This window comes from Bidens hawaiensis, unplaced genomic scaffold, assembly GCF_021521415.1.
Source record: "Bidens hawaiensis isolate Kalapana, Puna unplaced genomic scaffold, B.hawaiensis_p1.1 tig00025567_1, whole genome shotgun sequence".
Classification (NCBI taxonomy): Eukaryota; Viridiplantae; Streptophyta; class Magnoliopsida; order Asterales; family Asteraceae; genus Bidens; species Bidens hawaiensis.
This window is the reverse complement of record NW_027505055.1, coordinates 27,014-33,765: the sequence shown is the minus strand read 5'-3', so window position 1 is coordinate 33,765 and position 6,752 is coordinate 27,014. Positions and strand designations below refer to the sequence as shown.

The following is a 6,752-nucleotide window of genomic DNA, read 5'->3' as shown; positions in this document are numbered from 1 at the left end:
AACCCACCGGAACCCGCTTACCATCCAATCACCACCCTACAACTCATCAGCGGCTTAGCCCGCCGTTGGTCGCCTCAAACGGCACCGCAATACCCCTTAACCTACCCCCCTCTCTCTCCTCTCCACAGACAAACATAACTCTTCATCTCCTCTCCTTTCTTCAGTGACCACAACCCGCGCCCCCTATCCGATGTCTATACCCACCCGCACGGTGACTCTTGTTCGGGCTGGGGTACCCAAAGGTCTCCCGACCTCCCTAATAGATCGATTTAATACTAATTAGTACACAAAGTCTCAAATTGTGTAACTTAGGAATGTTTGTCGTACTCTTATTAGATATCTTTTATTGTTTATAAGTTTCTTTTTCTTGTTTAAAGGTTATGCATCTTAATTTGGACCTCATGTAATATTTCTTTTAAATTGATATGTTTCTTGATTTCAATTTGTGTTCCTGCCAGATGTTTTAAAGCCATGAATGGCCACCATAATACATATACATATATATATATTAAAAGGTAGATTGCGGTTACCTCACATTTACCACTGTTCATCAAATGTACTAATTTCTTTGCAGATTGTATAAGTCTTAAGAGCAATTGGCAGTTACCTCACATGACATACAGATTGTACAGGTCCCTCCATCCGCGTGCATCTCTATTGTTGCGGTGGTGACCCTCGGAGGCGATAGATAACAGAGGGTCGGATTAGAAACACAACTCTCAAATCCTAAACTGCAGTAAGCTCCTTACGTTTTGTGTGCCTGTTTTCCTACTTTACAAAGCAAATTGGTGGATGGGTATGTTTGTCACTGATTTTGCTATATTTAAATCTATTTCAACCTTTTGTTTGAAGAAATTTAAGTGTTGATTCTACTGCTTATGTGATTTGGGAAATTAAGGTTTCAATCATAAGTGTAAAGCCTTTAATCATATATCTTTGATAGAAATTCAATTCTTATTGGATATGGTTAAATTAGGGTGGTTTGAGTTATAGGAATACAAGAATATTGGTTTCTTTAGCGTACATGTTTTTGGTTGCTGATTTCATATAGTCTCTGACGTGTTGCTGTTTTCAATTGGAATCATGACTTGCGAAATATGACCCTAATGTTGGGAAAGCTAGGGCACTTCAGTTTGCAATTGGAATTCGAATAATTAGCCATAGTAAGTTGCTAAATTAATTACTTATATCAGTCATTTGAATTAAATTTACAATTGACAAATTGTGCTGTCAATATTTAATATCTATAAAGTGATTATGAATTCATGCTTTGTGTTTCTTTAAATGCTCATACAAGAGATCAATAAACCAGTTGGTGTAGCTGAAGAAATCAAAAGGCATTTTAGATGTGATTTATCATGGTACCAAGTATTTTTCAAGAAATTCACTGTGGTTTGTTAAATTTAAATAAACTACAATAAAAATTATCGTCTACGGAAACAAAAATGGGCTCTTACTGTATTAACTGCCCCACCGAGTCCTGCAGAGGAGAAATTCGTTGTTAAATGGGTTTGTTGTCCATACATATATCTTTGTTATATTATAAAACAGTCTGGTAGTTACATAGCATCTCAAAGTCCTTATAAGATACAAAATTGTGTTTTACATTATAAGAGTGAAGATGTTAATTAGTACATTTTGTACATTATATATTTAGGTATTGTTCTAATTGATGAGATAACGGATAGTTTAGTCATCTTTGACCATTTGTTACATGCTTATATTAACTGTTGTATACTCATGCTAAGTGTTTATACTTTTGCTCTGCAGGTTGGGGTTATTTTTCTGTTGGCATTGGCAATACATTAGTTTGATGATCTTGGTGATGCTAAGCATCTGACCTCGGCTGGGCAGAGATTTAAAGGTAAAACATGACATATACTTTTTTTTTTTTTTACTTTTTTCATGTATAGTAGTGAATATGGAATTTAAGTTTATTTTTAAAATTGATTACCTATGTTGTAGTTGTGAGGGTTGATTTGGTGCAAGTGGTGGGATGGAGGCAAGGCCATATAAATATGATGGAAGATATAAGGTTTTTGGATTACTTTAGATTATTCTTCGTAAATGTTTTTTGCAATTCTATTTACACATGATAGTATTTTATTTTTTGGTAAATAGCGCAGTGCTATTCTTTTGTAACTATGTAAATCCTGTAACTAATAACTGCAAATCTTTGTTGTTAACTATGGTTGATCCGTCACAACCCCGGAGCAAACAACTATTCGTATCCATATATTTTTATAATAAGCTTTTTTATGATCGCCCAAATCTTACTAAAATTCATGACAGTTTCTTTTTGCGCTGCAACGCGCGCGGGCATAAATACTAGTTATGTTTAAATATACATTCAGACTGAATGTATATTTAAACATAACTAGTATTTATGCCCGCGCGCGTTGCAGCGCAAAAAGAAACTGTCATGAATTTTAGTAAGATTTGGGCGATCATAAAAAAGCTTATTATTTAATGATTCAGTATGATAAAATATTTGCATATTTTGCTAATTGTATTATTTAATGTGAAAATTATATATTTTGGCATACGCATAGTCTTCATATTTGTCCGGCTATTTGACAATTAAGAATTTAATCACATAGGATCATTGCAACAAACTTGTATCTAGGGTCAACTTATTCTACAAAGGGTAACAAAATGAGAAGTGTGAGAAGTCATAAATAATTGACATGTTTCAAGTGGGGAAAATGTTATAGAGATAATTGTACACATTTTCTCTCTCCACATGCAAGACACATGTTAATATCCTCATCATTTTAGAACGTCTATACATTTTTCTTATGATATTTTAAAAAAAAAATTCATCATAATAACAAGCGTTTTTTTATCTTTAATATAAAATTTAAAACAAAAATTACGTCACTGTGTATTTTCCCCACCATTGTGTCTTTTCCGCTTATCATTGTGTATTTTCACACACCATTGTGTCTTTTCGCTTATCATTGTGTCTTTTTTCGTCATTGTGTCTTTTCGCACACCATTGTGTCTTTTCGCTTATCATTGTGTCTTTTTTCGTCATTGTGTCTTTTCGCACACCATTGTGTCTTTTCTCTTATCATTGCGTTTTTTTTCGTCATTGTGTTTCAACTAATCATTATGTTTTTTTAAATACTAATAACACAGTTGTGTAATAATAATATGTAAAAATAGTGATGAAATAACAACAAATTATCTAATACATAAACACAATGATTAATACATGTTACACAATAACTTGAAACGTAAAACACAATAACCTAAAACGTAAGACACAATGGTGAATACGTATAACACAATGACCTAAAACGTAAGACACAACGATGAATATATATAACACAATGACTTGAAACGTAAAACACAATGGAAACAACATATTACACAATGAATTGAACGTAATATAACAATGGAAACAACCAATTGAAAAATATAATGATCAAAATCTATAATACAATTCATATGAAAACTCAACTAAAAGACACAATGAACGAAAAAAAAAACAATTAAAAAAACTCATTAATTTTTTTTTATTTTTGTATAATAATATGATACTCATATTAAAGATAAAAAAACGCTTATTATTATGGTGATTTAAAAAAAAAAAAAACAATGTCGTATGAAAAAGTTATAGACATTTTAAAATGATTGAGAAATTAACATGTGTCTTGCTTATAAAGAGAGAAAGTTATCAAATATGGGTTACTAGTTTTTAGCCTGCGTGTTACGCAGGTTAATTTAGGTTTTTTTTAATACTATTTTTAATATATAATTTAATATATTAATTCCTTATAAAGCGTGTTTTATTTCGAGTTTTTTTAGGTGTTTTAAAATTACTTGCTTACTAAATGTGTACATGTTGTATCACATGCAATTTTACTTGTTTATTAAAAGCGTATATTTTGTATCGCATGCAATTTTACTTGTTAGTCTATAATCTATACCAACTCAACACGTATCTATATCATTATTGTATTTATATATACACAAATATTACAAAAAAAATGCGGTTTTCAGGCTACGCGTTATTTAATATTTTGCACACGGTATGAGTCCCTTTCAATATAATGATACAATAAATATAAACCACTATGTTAAGGAAATGACTTGCAAAAATGTCCTATAAATAAATTCCCAAACTCTTTAATAAAATTCATACCTATTACAATCACAAGATATTCACATAAACAAAAATACAAAGAAAACAGAAAGATGCCGGGACCAGGACACCACCATCCCCCGCCACCGCCAGGACCAGGACACCACCATCCCCCGCCACCGCCACCACATCACCACCACCACCACCCACCTCATCACCATCACCCACCGCCACCACCACCACCACCTCATGTTCACCACCACCACCACCACCCACCGCCACCACCTCCGCACAAACATCATCCACACCATCACCATCAATCTTGTACTATAATGTAATTTTGCATGTCTATCATGTATTATGTATAATGTAATATGTATCTTTCCTTTATTCATGTGTTGTGACTTGTGAGTATTATTATTAATTATATGTAATAAATAATATTTCTTTAATTAAGAGTTTATGATTGTTTGGTTCTTGAGTGTGACATATTTCATTTTGTGTCATTTAAGGTTTTGTTTTATTTAGTATAGAGGGACGAGATTTTATGTGATCTTTAATCACATCTTGATGTACGAATGAACTTATCTATATATGAATCTAATATAATGTTATGTACGTCTTAAATGTAACATATAATAATTTGTATCTGGTCGTTCACACTTATAAACATGTGTAAGAAAAGAAAATGTCATTTCAACGTGTGGGATTTATTTATTGTACCCTCCCACCACATAATTGGCTAAATTTCACTACCTAACAAAATATTAGCAATATACATGATAAAAGAAAGTAGAAAAAAGAGAGATTTACGGTCAAGGACACCAGCACCATCCGCCTCCACAGCATCACCACCACCACCAGTCCACCACCATTCTCCTTCACATCACCACTGTTGTCAACACAATGCCTACCTATTGCCACGGTGCCTCTAAATGTTTTGTATGATGTACTATTTTGTAACTCTATCTCTATGTAGATTGTTGTTTGTGTGTAGCGATGAAAACATGTATAAATAATATTTTTATGACATTTTGTATCGTTTTTAATAAAGAAGTGGTAAATAACATTCGTTTTGATCAACGAATTCGGTTTATTTCCAAATAACATTAATTTAACGCATCGGCCCGATCAACCAAGAGAAAATAAATAAAATATTAATTTAATTTGATTTTTTAAAAGCGTGTATGAACAAAAAAAGATACAAAAGTTTAAAATTTTTTTTATAAAAACGTTACATGATTATTTTTTTTTTATTTTTTTTAATGTTAAAAAAAACATGATTATTTTTTTTTTAATAAAATCACATATAAAAGTTACATTACTAGTTAGAGAAAATGCCACTAAAATGACTTTTAATTTTTTTCAGGAAACCATTTTTAATGTTTATTTTTCTTATTAAAAGAAGGTAATAAAAAATAAAGTGGTTTTGAACTTTATCTATAAACAAACTCTTAAAAAATAATTCTACAACTAAGGAAATATGACAAGTTTTAATTAGGAATGACAATGGATCGGGTATAGGTAATCCCAAACCCATACCCAAATATTAAAGCTCATCTCAAACCCGTCGGGTATTTATCGGATATTTACCCGTCGGGTTTCAGGGATACCCATCGGGTTTCGATCAAATACATATCGGTTATACTTGACCCAAAACTCGTTAGATTTTAATCGGGTTTTGACAAAATATAACTAATCGATTATAAACAATTATTACCAATTACTAGGAATGGCAACGGGGCGGGTTTGGGGCGGGTTTTGCTTAACCCGAACCCGAACCCGAAACCAAAAACCATCCCCGTACCCGCCCCATTACCCGTCGGGTTTAATTTGGGGATTCCCCGTTTGGTTTTTTGTACCCCCCCCGACCCGCCTCGTCCCCGAACCCGAAAACCCGAAACCGATCCGACCCGACCCGAAATTGGTTCATCACATAACTGAACATTTATCGAAATAAACTTCTGCATCACACACATGAAAGCTGAAACAATGTGTTACAAAGGAAATAAAACCAAGTCTACATGGCCGAAAAATCATGCCAAATACACAAACTACAAACTTTCGACCAAATCTAAATACCAAATCAAACCAAATCATCCAAAGTCGTCGTGCCACTTTCTTTAGTACCTACCTACATTAAGAATATTTATCAATAAATCAACCAAGTTAAAAGAATAAAAGCTATGTTACAAAAATAGTAAATTTTATAAATATTATTACCTCTTCCACATCCATTTCATATTCAATGGTGCGGCAATATGCCTCGGTCTCTTCCGAACAAGTTTCTATATATATGAAATTGAAACTGGATGTAGGTTTTTAATATATATATATATATATATATTATTTATATTTATATTTATATATATTATATCGGGGCGGGGGTACCTGAACCCAAACCCGAACCCGAACCCGAAACAATCCCCGAAACAATCTCCGAAACCCGACCCGAAACCGAAAAAACAAAACCCGACCCGACCCGAAATAAGCCGGTTTTCGGGTTTCCCCGTCGGATTCGGGGATTTTTGCCATCCCTACCAATTACATCCCTATGTTCAAAGCAACTAGAAGAATCAAAACAACTGCTTGACTTTATCAAACTTGCAATACTATCTACGCACCATCTCTTTTAGTATGTATATATCTTATATACATACAA

General features: G+C 32.9%; 1 long non-coding RNA gene across 1 annotated transcript; it reads left to right on the top strand.

The window, feature by feature from the left end:
• Positions 1-1,035: 1,035 nt before the first annotated feature.
• On the top strand, positions 1,036-2,318 carry LOC143610276 (uncharacterized). The gene is made up of 3 exons (XR_013149562.1): positions 1,036-1,163; positions 1,771-1,864; positions 1,966-2,318. It is a non-coding gene; the product is annotated as an uncharacterized LOC143610276 (long non-coding RNA).
• The last annotated feature ends 4,434 nt before the right edge of the window (positions 2,319-6,752 follow it).